The sequence below is a fragment of the Phyllostomus discolor genome, chromosome 13 (genome assembly GCF_004126475.2).
Source record: "Phyllostomus discolor isolate MPI-MPIP mPhyDis1 chromosome 13, mPhyDis1.pri.v3, whole genome shotgun sequence".
NCBI classification, from domain to species: Eukaryota; Metazoa; Chordata; class Mammalia; order Chiroptera; family Phyllostomidae; genus Phyllostomus; species Phyllostomus discolor.
Window position 1 is genome coordinate 14,030,756 of NC_040915.2, and position 14,207 is coordinate 14,044,962.

The 14,207-nt window shown below is 41.4% G+C and overlaps 1 protein-coding gene and 1 pseudogene across 2 annotated transcripts in view; both read right to left on the minus strand.

The window, feature by feature from the left end:
* DIAPH1 (diaphanous related formin 1) overlaps positions 1–14,207 on the minus strand; it is an 85,719-nt gene that overhangs the window by 19,643 nt on the left and 51,869 nt on the right. The window lies entirely within an intron of this gene.
* LOC114509188 lies at positions 9,795–12,025 on the minus strand (annotated as a pseudogene).

Consider the following 14,207-nt stretch of genomic DNA (forward strand, 5'->3'; position numbering starts at 1 on the left):
CAGGAAGCACAGAGAGTCCCAAAACAAGTTGGACCCAGAGAGGACCACACCAAGACACATCATAATTAAAATGCCAAAGGTGAAAGTTAAAGAGAGAATCTTAAAGCAACAAGAGAAAAGCAGAGTTACCTACAAAGAAGTACCCGTAAGACTACCAGCTGATTTCTCAAAAGAAACTTTGCAGGCTATGATGGACTGGCAAGAAGTATTCAAAGTGATGAAAAGCAAGGACCTACAACCTAGATTACTCTATCCAGCAAAGCTATCATTTAGAATGGAAGGGCAGATAAAGTGCTTCCCAGAAAAAGTGAAGCTAAAAGAGTTCACCATCACCAAGCCATTATTACATGAAATGTTTAAGGGACTTATTTAAGAAAGAAGATCAAAATTTTGAATATTAAAATGACAACATATTCACAACTATCAACAACTGAATCTAAAAAAATAAACTAAGCAAAAAACCAGAACAGGAACAGAATCATAGATATGGAGATCATTTGGAGGGTTATCAGCTGGGGAGGGGGGGGAGGAGAATGGGGAGAAAGGTACAGGGATTAAGAAGCATAATCGGTAGGTCCAAAATAGACAGGGAGATGTTAAGAATAGTTTAGGAAATGGAGAAGCCAAAGAATGTATATGTACAACCCATGGACACGAACTAAGGAGCAGGGGGGATTGCTTCAGGGAAGGGGGTTACTGGTTAGAGTGGGGCAAAGGAGGGAAAATTAGAACAACTGTAATTGCATAGTCAATAAAATATATTACAAAAATAAAGTTAAACTAGGTTGGAAAAAATCTCATTTTTATGTCTTTAATAGTTTACAATGCTTTCCCACCTACATCTTATCTACCCGCAGAGAGTGGCTAACTTTCTGTAAATGACCAGCTGGTAAATTAAGGCTTTGTAGACCACATGGTCAGTCTTAGCTCTGCCACACAGCATGAGAGCGCTCACATACAATACATACACAACTTGGTTGGGTTCCAATAAAACTTTATTTTTAAAGCAGGTGGTCAGCCTGAGGGGCTATCATTTGCCATTCCCTATACTAAAGTCTTCCACTGTGTTATCCTTTTGTGCCTATTAAACATCCTATGTATTTTTCAAGCTCCATCTTGAACAGGAGTTCCCCGTAACATTTTTCTGGATTTTCCCAAGTGCCTATGATCTTTCTCTCTCTGAGCCCCTGTTGATTTTGCTACTTCTTTATATCGAGTGCTCTCACCGACTTTGTCATAAATCTATAGCATGTCTCCTCAACCAGATAAGGACTTTGTTATTTCTCTTTGCAAATCTCATGGCATAAAAATATATTTCTCACTGAATCTTACTGCTTAATCATCATGGTGCACACATGCACAGAAAGTACAATAAATACTTTCTACACTCTTTTCAAACTGTTCAAAAACCAGTACTTTCTTCCTTTTCTGTGAAGATTTCTCTGATAAATGTACTCATTCTCTCCTTTGCTGAACTAGTTTTCATGGTATTTGCTATCTATACCTCATATGACAATTATTCAATGTTAATTATTCAATGTTTTGTGACATTTTGTATGCATCATCCTGATCTTTTAAAACCTGTGTTACTTTATAATTGTGGGTACTTTCCCTACCTAGGCTTTGACCTTCAAGAACATGAACAAAGTAATATTTTCATTATCATTCGTTCAGCAGCTGGTATGACAGCGATATTCACTAAAAAATAGGTTATGCTGGCTAAAGAGGAAGGCCGAGTAGTAGATAGAAATGGAAATACAAACTGTTCTGGACGACATTAATTGTAAAGCATTCTGTCCTCTAGTGTAGCTTGGTATCAACTTTTTGGAAAGCCATACAAGAATATCTCTGCACAGTGGCAAGAAACTAAGGAAGCTCGGTGCTTGTGAGGAGAGGCATGGGTACCTGAATATGAAAGTGGAAGGAAAACTGTTCAACACAAACACATTTATACCATTTAAATGTTAAACCACACAAACACTATTAGTCAGTACAAATAAGTAAGAAATAGAGCAAACCAAAAAGAAAGTTATATGGCAAAAGTTACACAGAACTACAAAAAAAAATTTCATCCTTTGGCCTGATAGTGCCAACTTGAAGAAAAATGCTAAATACATAAATACTCATTGCTTAAATAAATACTGATTGAGTATCTGTATGTGCCAGGCTCTGTTCTGGGTAATGGGAATAAAACAGTAAACAAAATGGAAAAATTCCTGCCTTCATGGAACTTGTGTTCCAGAAAGAGAAACAGACAATGAACCAATTCACAGATAAAACAGTGTAACAGATGGTCAGGGAAGGTCTTAGTGAAAATGTGACATCTGAGTGAAGACCTTTTACAAAATGAGAGATCACGCCACGTGAACAACTGGGGTCCAGGGCGGGGGGCACACTTCAGACAGAAAGAATACCAGTGCAAAGGCCTGAGAAAGAAGCACACCTGGTATGGGATGAGATGGAGTAACGGAGAAGATCAGCAGATAAAATCAGAAAGTAGGAAAAAATATCACATAAAAAAAAGAAAATTATGGGTATTCAGATAAAAATGGAGACTTAAAACATCTAAAATGTATCACACTTTTAGCAGGGAAGGAGAAAAGTAAAAGTATTGTATCTCAAAACTGAGGAGAGAAAGGGCCCTGAAAATAAAGTTTCTACACTTCATTCGAATTGGCAAATCACCAATGTTATTAGACAAGGGTCAATTAGGTGTGTGTAGTGTTACACCTAGAGCAATCTACCTCAGCAAACTGTACAAAGCAGTATACTCAAGCATTATAAATAAACAAAAATAGAACCTTGAAAAAACATTCAAAGAAACCACAGATTAGTGGGGGAGGGGGGAAAGAAATAGAAAACAATGTAATGGCCCACTTAAGCCCTAACATCCATTAATACAATGGTCTAAATACAAAAATCAACAAAGACTTGCTCTAGTGCAGGTGGTTGGCAATTAGCTTTTCTGACTGCAATGTAAGTGCCTGACACTAAGCATTTGATTGCTGAGGCATCCACTTCAAAGCCATCCGTTTGAATAAACCTATTGCCAGCTACACAACTACACAAAGAGCCAGGCCGCCCACCCACGAAGTTCCCCTTTTAGAAAGTCTTGGGCTACCTACATAACTAACCATTTCACTGGCCCTGCTTTTCCATTCTCATCCTTTAATTTCCACTTTTATATTTTAAATTCACCAATAAAGAGAGAACCTGTGAAATCCTAGACATCCCACCTTAACCCCAGTAAAGGCAGAACCCCAGGGATGTCCTCTCATAGAGACAGGTATGAAATGCCTAAAAAAAATACTAGCAAGCTAAGTTAAGCTATATGAAATAAGAAGAAAGTAGATCATGCCCAAGTTGGATTTATTTTAGGAATGCAAGACTGGTATAACAGGAGCCAGTTAAAATGATTTACAATTACAGTGCAAAAAACATCTGAACAAACTCAATATTCTTTCATGAGAGGAGAGACTTCCCACCAAGATGGAGGCACAGGTAGATACACTTTGCCTCCTCCCACAACCAAAGGAAGGACAACAACAAATTTAAGAACAGAAAACAACCAGAGCTGCCAGAAAATTGAACTGTATGGAAGTCTGTCAACCAAGAATTCATCCAGATTGGTAGGAAGGGGTGGGGATGGGCAGCCAGGGAGGAAGAGGACACATGGCAAGAAAGTGGTGAGTGGTGGTCCCACATTTGCATGTGTATAAACCAGGAGGAACAACTGGAGAGCAAGACAGACCACAGAACCCAGGGTTCCAATGCAGGGAAATAAAGCCTCAAAACCTCTGGCTTAAAAATCTGTGGGGGTTGCAGCAGCAGGAGATATTCCCAGCCTCACAGAAAAGTTCATTGGAGACACCCACAGGGTCCTAGAATGTACAGAAACCCACCAACCCGTGAATCAGCACCAGAAGGGCCCAAATTGCTTGTGGGTAGCAGGGAAAGTGATTGAAAGCCAGCAGAGAGCCATGCAAGTGGCATAGCTCACTCTTGGACCCCTCCCCCACATACAGCATCATAACCCAGCCACGTGGGTTGCACCCGCCCCCTACTCAGATACCTAAGGCTCTGCCCCTTACAACATAACAGGCCACCAAGAGAATGAAACATGGCCCAAATGAAAGAACAGATCAAAGCTCCAAAAATGGAACTAAGCAATGAAGAGATAGCCAACCTATCAGATGCATTGTTCAAAACACTGGTAATCAGGATGTTCACAGAAATGGTTGAGTACGGTCACCAAATAGAGGAAAAGCTGAAGGTTATGCAAAGTGAAATTAAGAAAAATATACAGGGAACCAAAAGTGACGGGAAGGAAACCAGTACACAAATCAATGATTTGGAGCAGAAGGAAGAAATAAACATTCAACCAGAACAGAATGACAAAACAAGAATTCAAAAAGGACAACTTTAAACGTTCCAATATCTGAATCATAGGGATGCCAGAAGGAAAAAAGAAAGAGCAAGAAATTGAAAACTTACTTGAAAAAGTAATGGAGAACTTCACCAATCTGTCAAAGAAAAAAGACTTCCAGGAAGTCCAGGCAACTCAGAGAGTCCCAAAGAAGCCCAAGGAAGCATATACCAAGGCACAGCATAATTACATTATCCAAGATTAAAAACAAAGAAAGAATCTTAAAAGCAGCAAGAGAGAAGGAGACAGTTACCTACAAAGGAGTGCCCATAAGACTATCGGCTGATTTCTCAAAAGAAACCTCATAGGCAAGAAGGGGCTGGAAAGAAGGATTCAATGTCATGAAAGGCAAGGACCTACACCCAAGATTACTGTATCCAGCAAAGCTATCATTTAGACTGGAAGGGTAGATAAAGTGTTTCCCAGATAAGGTAAAGTTAAAGGAGTTCATCACCAAGCTCTTATTATATGAAATGTTAAAGGGACTAAAAAAAAATGATAAAAACTATGAACAGTAAAATGACAACAAACAATTATCAACTACTGAACCTAAAAACAAACAAAACAAAAAACAAAAACAAACTAAGCAAACAACTAGAATAGGAACAGAATCACAGAAATGAAGATCACTTGAAGGGTTATCAGCAGGGAGGGTGAGGGGGGAGAAGGAGGGAAAAGGAACAGGGAATAAGAAGCATAAGTAGGTACAGAATAGACAAGGGGAGGTTAAGAATAGTATAGGGAATGGAGAAGCCAAGAGACTTTTATGTACGATCCATGGACATGAACTAAGGGAGGAGGGGAATCCTGGTAGGAGGGGAGTACAGGGCAGAGGGGTATAAAAATGAAAAAAAAAATGAGACAACTGTAATAACATAATCAATAAAATATACTTAAAAAAATACTCTTTCATGCAAACTAGGAATAGAAGAGAACTTCCTTAATTAGACAAAGGGTATCTACTAAAAGCTGAAGGCAAAAAAACCATACTTAAAGGTAAAATGTCAAAAACTCCCTTTGAGGTGAGGAGTAAGAAAAGAATATTCATTATCACCACTTCATTTAACAGCACTGGCTGGAGGTCTGAGCCATTGTAAGAAGGCAAGAAAAAGAAAAAAAATTCTAAGAATTAGAAAGGGATAACACTCTTATTTGAAGACCATGATGGTCAGTCCATATAAGAAATCCAAAAGCCCTGGCTGGTGTAGATCAGTGGACTGAGTGTGATCTTGTGAACTAAGGGGTTGCAGTTTGATTCCCAGCTGGGGCAAATGCCTGGGTTGTGAGCCAGGTCCCCAGTGAGGGACATGTGAGAGGCAATCACACATTGATGTTTCTCTCCTTCTCTTTCTCCCTCCCTCCCTTCCCCTCTCTCTAAAAATAAATAAATAAAATCTTAAAAAAAAAAAAGAAATCCAAAAGAATCTATTGATAAATTATAAGCAACCAAATAAAAAATACAAAAAAATTATCCCTAAAGTAAGCATTTAAATAAATATTACTTAGACCAAAAGAAGATACAAAATATCATATAAATATGAAGTATCTAGAACTTCCAGCCAGGATGGAGGTGCAGATAGACACACTTTGCCTCCTTGCACAACCAAAAGAAGGACACAACAATTTAAAAACAAAAACAACCAGAACTAACAGAAAATCGAACTGTATGGAAGTCCAACAACCAAGGAATTAAAGTACACACATTTATCCAGACCGGCAGGAGGGATGGAGATGGGCAGCCAGGTGGAGAGGACTCATGGCAAGGCGGTGGCTGGTGGACCCAGCGAAGAGGTAGATTGTGGAGAAGGCAGTTCCACATTCATGTGTAGATAAACCAGGAGGAACAGCTGGGGAGCGAGACAGACCTCGCAACCTGGGATCCCAGCACCGGAGAATAAAGCTCAAACCTCTGAGTGAAAACACCTGTGGAGGTTGAGGCTCAGGGAGAAACTCCCAGCCTCACAGGAGAGTTCACTGGAGAGACCCACAAGGTCGTAGAATGTACACAAACCCACCCACCTGGGAATCAGCACCAGAAGGGCCCAATTTGTTTGTGGGAAGTGGGGGAAGTGACTGAAGGCCATCAGAGAGTGGAGGAAACGCCACTCTTCCCTCTTGGACCCCTCCCCCACATACAGCATCACAACCCAGTGATTGGGTTGCACCACCCTGGTGAACACCTAAGTCTCCACCCCTTATATGTAACAGGTGTGTCAAGACAAAAAAAAAAAAGGCCCAAATGAAAAAACAAATCAAAGCACCAGAAAAAAAATACAACTAAGCAATTAAGTGATGAAGAGATAGCCAACCTATCAGATGCACAGTTCAAAACACTGGTAATCAGGATGCTCACAGAATTGGTTGAATTTGGTCACAAATTAGATGAAAAAAATGAAGGCTATGCTAAGTGAAATAAAGGAAAATGTACAGGGAACCAATAGTGATGGGAAGGAAACTGGGACTCAAATCAATGGTGTGGACCAGAAGGAAGAAAGAAACATCCAACCAGAACAGAATGAAGAAACAAGAATTCAAAATAATGAGGAGAGGCTTGGAAACCTCCAGGACATCTTTAAACATTCCAACATCCGAATTATAGGGGTACCAGAAGTAAAAGAGGAAGAGCAACAAATTAAAAACTTATTTGAACGAATAATGAAGGAAAACTTCCCCAATCTGGCAAAGGAAATAGACTTCCAGGAAGTCCAGGAAGCTCAGAGAGTCCCAAAGAAGTTGGACCCAAAGAGAAACACACCAAGGCACATTAGCCAAGATTAAAGAGAAGGAGAGAATCTTCAAAGCAGCAAGAGAAAAGGAGACATTTAGCTACAAAAGAGTTCCTATAAGACTATCAGCTGATTTCTCCAAAGAAACCTTACAGGCAAGAAGGGGCTGGAAAGAAGTATTCCAAGTCATGAAAGGCAAGGACCTACATCCAAGATTACTCTATTTGGCAAAGCTATCATTTAGAATGGAAGGGCAGATAAAGTGCTTCTCAGATAAGGTCACATTAAAGGAGTTCATCATCACCAAGCCCTTATTACATGAGATGTTAAAGGGATTTATCTAAGAAAAAGGAGTTAAAAAAATATGAACATTAAAATGACAGCAAACTCCTCAAAAATAACAATTATTAACAGCCACACCTAAAACAAAAACAAAAGCAAACTAAGCAAACAACCAGAACAGAAAAAGAACTACAGAAATGGAGATCACATGGAGGGTTACAAACAGAGGAATGGGAGGAGGAGAGAGGGAAAAGGTACAGAGAATAAGTAGCATAGATGGTAATGGTAGGTAGAAAATAGACAGGGGGAGGGTAAGAATAGTATGGGAAATGTAGAAGCCAAAGAAATTATATGTATGACACATGGACATGAACTAAAGGGGGGGGGGATGTGGGTGGGAAGGGGTGTGCAGGGTGAGGGGAGTGAAGGGGGAAAATGAGACAACTATAATAGCACAATCAATAAAATATATTTAAAAATATGAAGTATCTAGAAATAAACATAATAAAAGTTGTACAAGACCCCTACCTATGGAGGAATATAACTTTATCAAAAAGCATTAAAAATGTTAAGTGAATATAGATTAACAGATTAAAAGACTCAATAATGTTAATATGTCAGTTCTTTCCAGGCTGATTTACATAGTCAGTAGAATAAAAATTCCAACAAGTTTCTTTTTTTAAGCTAACAAGCTGATTCTAAAGTTTATATGGAAATACAAAGGGCCAAAAAGAGTTAGGATACATGAGAAAGCAGCAAAAAATAGGAGATAATGTATATTCTAAAATCATGATAATCAAGATCATGTGCTATAGGCATGGCAATAAACAAGATGACCAAGAGAAGAGTGAAATCCAGAAAACAGACCCATGATGAAGGCCCTTGATATAACAGACTGAGCATGTCAAAAGGCAGGGAAAAGAACATACTTCCCAATAAATGGAACTAGAACTAAGTATCATATATATATAAAAAAAGAAATTGTATCCTTATGCAAATGAATCAATTACAGGTCAGTCAAAAACCTAACTGTGAAAGGCAAAACTATAGGATTAATTATCTTGGTGACTAAAAGATATCGTAAACAAGACACAATACATATGAACCACAAAGGAAAAGACTGCTAAAGCTAAGCATTTTTTAATAAACAATTGCTGTTCATCAAGACACTATTTAAACAAAGTGAAAAGACAAGCCACAGAATCAGAGAAAATGTCTGTGATACACTTAAGTGACAATTAATATCTAGAATATATAAAGAATTCCTTTTGTTTGGAACATCACCATTTTGCAACCCTAATGCGCTGAAGGACATATGCACTGAAAATCAGCACTGCGAGCACCACAGAAGTGACACCACGACGTGCCCCTACAGAGGACCTGAATACTGCGTTATGCTGAAGTCTTGGCAGAAAGACAAATGGAGCCTGATTCTGATTGAACCTCTAGATCCAATTACCAATTTACAGTAAATACAGGAGACAGAAACGATGCTACAGGAATACAATTACAAAATCCACATTATGGGAAACTCCCCAGGACAAATGATACAGTCTTTACGGCAAATGAATTTCAAGGAAAAGAAAAAGAGAAGAAGCTATAGATTAGGAGAGACAAAGAACACAATTCAAACACAGGCAAAACCAAACTACGATGTTCAGGAATACAAATTCGGGTGGCAAACCAAAAAACAAATACAGTGACTGCCACACCAGTGGGGACAGTGACTTCTCTTACCAGGTAAGGGGCACAAAGAGGCTCCTGGGGGCCTCTGGACAGTTTCCATCCCCTGACAGGTGGCGTTTACAAGGATATTCGCCGTATGATGATTCACTACTTGTACATGTTTTATAGAGCTTTCTAAACATTTTTTATTGCATTTAATAACTAAAAGTTTAAACATGAATAGATGACCTAAAAATTAGATGATGATAATTTGGAGGAGTGGAAAGGGGAAAGGCAATGTAAGTATCAATATCCTCACTTTCCTAGCAGGGAGGCCATAGATAAAACCCTCAATTTATAAATCAAGAAAAACAGGCAAAAACTTATTATTTTTTAAAATATTACTATACAACAAAGAATGGCTGCCACCGAGACTGATAAAAACTAAAAAGAGTTTAGCATTCCAGGTAAGAGATGAAAGCATGGCCTGAGGTTACAGCAGAGCTGAACAGAGAAAGAAATAGATGGATTTGAGAATATCTGATAAAAAGAATCAAACAGGCTTGGTGGAAACAAATACTGAGCTCTAATTGAGCATGTCTGTTTCAAAGTGGGGCGAGTTGGCACTGCTGAAGGTGCTCATGGACTGCAAGAGTGAGCAAACGAGCAAGTGCGTGTGGACAGCCGGAGCCGTGGTGTTAGAGCTCAGGTCAGTGGTTGCTCTGGGTCAGGGGTGGGAGGGGTAAGTCGTCAGTTTTAACTGGAAGGGGATACAAGGAGTTTCCAGTTCTTAATAATATTCTGTTTTTTGATCTGGGTGTTGATTACATGTATGTAAAATTTCATTTTTAATTTTGTGAAACTTCACTGACTCTTACACATATGATCTGTATACTTCAACTTGAAATAAAAAGTACACACTTCTGGTTATAAGGTTAATGTTATATACAGAGTATAAGTAAAGATTATAAGGGAACATGGGCGAATTAAAATAATTTGATTTGTCACTGTGGTGAGATAGTATAATAATTACGTGCTCATTTTCTAAGCTGTCGCCCTCCAGGGAACTGAGAAGGGGAGACAGGCGTGGCCTGGACACCACCTACAACAGTTTCAGACCCTCAGACAGCTGGCTGTGGTTCTACTTTTACACTGGATTGAGAGAGGGAGGGACCCCACTAACTACCAGCAATAGAAAGTCAAATGTAGAACTCATAGAATACTCCCATTTGCAGCTCACCCAGCCTTGTAATAGAAATGGTGCATTAATTCAGCATACAAGTATTGTAACATTTAACATATAACCTTATCAGTGCTTGGGTCCCAGCTCCCCATTTTTGCCAGAGCAAGGATGCAGAAGTGGGTACACACAGAACATCAGCACAGAGGGAAGAAGGAAAATCTTATTTGCAAATGACTGTAACTCTACTGACAATAGCGGAAAAGAGACCCTTATTACTCAGCTGACTCTCGTAAAAAAAGCCAGTCAATGCCAGGGTCCACGTTTCTAGCTGCTGTAACTCTTGACCTCCTCAGTAGATTCTAAGCACTTTTGCTAATGAGAAATACAGCTTCCAAACTGGCACATAGCCAACCTAACCTCCAAGGACCAGACTTTACCATTGCCCTGCCCGCCTTGCCAAGAAGTCAGACCCTGCAATTTCCCTTCTGTAACCTGTGCCCTCCCCAGGAGCAAGGGCACCGGCTGCCTGCTGAAGGTCAGAGTCACTGACCCCTTATGGAAGGGGGAGAATGAGCATCAAGCAGGAGCTTTCGTTTCATCACCTGCATTTAACTCAGTCTCAGGCTTAATATCTCAAAGATCATGGGTTAAGAGTTGGACGTTAAAATGCTGAAGCTATGAAAGAACTTTTGAATGTGCCCATCCCCAACATTATGTCTTTTCTTCCTGTGAAACAAGTCTATGAAGTGCTGTTAACTCATTAGGTTTGACCAGGGAGAAAGCTACCAGTGAAGTAAAAAGAAAGTTGTGGGAGGATCACACAGAGGATCTGGAATCGCCCTAGGGATGCAGCTATCATCCAGCAGGTAAATCCAGTGTCCCAAGGCTTAAAAGCTCTCCTTTATTTTAATTATTTAACAGATTGGTTATTTAGTTAGGTTCTTCGTAAGAAATTCAGAACATCAGTGTGTGAGGATAAGGCCATCTGCGAGAGCAAACAGAGAGTGGAGGTCGCCCTGGAGCTGAGAAACAGCCTTGATTTTTGGCAGAATTTGCAAGTCTATGGCTTTCTGATCAACCTTGTGCTGCTCCATAATCTTGTATTTCTCTTTCTCTGTCAGAGATCTCACCACCCTCCTGGCGTCTGGGCTTGTCCAGTTTCGCCTTCTTGAAGTAAGCATCAGTGAGATGTTTGGGAATTTTCACACCACTGACATCAACTTCAGTGACGGTGGCGATGACAAATTTCTGGTCTATTCTATGCAGAGGCACTTGATTAAGGGACAGAGGTCTAGTCAGCAGCATGCCACTGCTCAGCTGCTCCAGGAAAACCACCCTCTTGCCACTGTGGCTCCCAGTGAGGAAGATCAGAATGGTCCCAGGAGTGATGCTGGCCCAGTTTTCTCACCCGCTTAACAGCTTTCGAGGCACATCTTCAGCAGGACCACATCTAGGCATTCTGCTAAGTTTAACCACTCAGGTATGATGACTCCTGTCACCACCAACTGGTTTTGTGACAGTAGTAAGAACTTCCTCCTTTTTGTTTTCAATCGTGCATTGAGCTGATGAATACTTTCTCTTGTGCACACACCTGCCAATTCCTCTGACCAGGACAGGGTTTCGGCTGCAGTGGGGGTCCCCTTTCTTAGGCGACTTGGCCTTGAGGTGACCCTTCCGACTTGTGCCACCATCATTAGCCTTCCTGGCTTCACGTTTCATCTCCTCAGTATCCAGCTTCTCAGTTTTTTTTCACCTGCCATCTTGTAAGACGGGAAAGGGCTTAAAAGCTCTCCTTTAATTTCCAGGAGAGAACACAGTCCACTTCAGCCACGTTCTCTGTTGAGAGCAGCCTTGAACTTTTCTGAAGACTTTGGACAACGGGCTGTGTCAGGAGGAACAACCACTGTCCCAGTAAGACACTGCCGCCTCTTCTCCCCTGAAGGCTGCAGACCGTTGCCCCTTCGCTTCCTCTGCGGCCGCCTCTGGGGAAGCCCTGACGACGGGACGCTCCACCCCACGGAGAGGAGAAGCCCGGCCCTGGAGCTTGTGTCCTGACCTGACAGACACCCCCCATTCCCATAAGAAACTACGTCTACAAATGAATTGCAAGATAAAAAAATGAGAAAGAGAGGAAAACACAGACACCAACCAACTGCGGTATCTCTGACACAGATGAACTACTAAAAACATTACTACTATAAGATAATTTGAGAAATTTAAACACTTTAATATCTAATGATATTTTTTTAAAAAGCCCATATTTTTGATACACATTCTAAACCACTCAAGAATTAAATGATATATTCTCTTCAGATAAACATAAATATGGAGGCATATATGTGTTAATGTATTACGTGTGTGTTTTTACGTTTCAAACGTGAAAGCCTTTTTTAAAGTTAGATGGTTTCCCTGGAGTTACCAAGGTATCTAACTCTTCTCCGACAACTGAGTGAAAGGCCTTTTCTTCTCTTCTTAACTGATCCCATACCTGAGAACACCACCCCGCACATCTCTGTAATCCAAACCACCTAACGCCAGGCTCAGACTCTCGGTGAGACAGAGGGGATGCCCTGGCTGCTGCCTCAGAAACTGGTCCCCTGTCACTGTCAGCAGGTGTCGGGAGCCAGTCGCCGCCCTGCTCCCTGCTCAGCTGACAGGGACTTGCAGCATCTGCTGCTCAGGATGCAGGCAGCAGCCTGCAGCGAGGTGAGCCCGGGAATGGTGCTGAGTAAGGGAGCGGGGGTGGGCCTCCCTGCCCGTCAGGCTCCTCCCTCGCCCCACTCTTTTTCTCCTGCGTCACACACACAAAATGGAGTTAGCTGGGAACAAAACAATCCGTCTAAAATGGCTGAATGCAGCAGGGAGTGCCCGGGAACCAAGCGCAGGGAGAGGGCACCCCCTGCTGTCCATCAAAGGGACCCCGCATTTCTTCATTATTTTTGAGTATGTCTGAAGAATCAATCCTGCAGAGGCTGAGCTAATTTTGTCATGAACCTTGATACCTGTGTAGAATACTAAAATCAAAGAACAGAAACTGAGGCACAAGAAGGAAAAATAGTGTTCAGTCTCTAAAGACAGAGAATAGTTAAGGTACAAAGCCCTAGTTATTGCTTGCTTGTGATTAGTAACAGTTTCTAAGGGCCCACAGAACGGAAGGGAGGGCCTTCTCTGCACAGTATGCCCCAACTCCCATACCGAGCTGCGGCCCCCACGCCTACAGCCAGCACTTCCCCAGGAATTCCTGCCGCGGGCTTCCCCGGAGGGTCGCAAACAGGAAGTGCAGGCCCGGGGAGTTGGTTGTCTGACATCCTGGAAACTGAGTTCTTAAGAACTGCAGGTGGGAATGAGTAAGGCGGGCAGGGAAAAGGACTTGGGGATCTGAGCCAGTCACATAGGCAGGGCTGACAGACTCAGGCTGACTTACAAAGCAACTCCACCTAACCTTAATTCTCCCTCACTGACTCAGCGCCACATGCTACTCGCTCTGCCCAGGATCAAGCCTGCGGCATTTGTCCCCATCCGGCAGGGAACACAATTTTATGCTACATCTCCCTTGAGCAAGCCAAGTACCTTATGACTAAAAGAGAATACATGAGAAAGGTGGAAAAAGCAGAAACACGTTTAAAATTCTGTGGGTCCAAGTCGCCAATGGTTTCCACTCCTTAAATGAGGTAGCACAAAGTCCAGACAGCGAGATAACTGCAGGACATGTAACATATAGGAGCACAGAGTCAACATGGGAAGTTAAAAACAGTGGGCCCCGGCCAGGTTGCTCAGCTGGTTAGACGGTCATCCTGATACATGGAGGCTGAAGGTTTGATCCTCAGTCAGGGCACATGTAAAAATCAATCAGTGAATGCATAAATAAGTAGGACAACAAATTAATGTTTCTTTCTCTCCCTCTTCCTCTGTCTCTACAATCAAT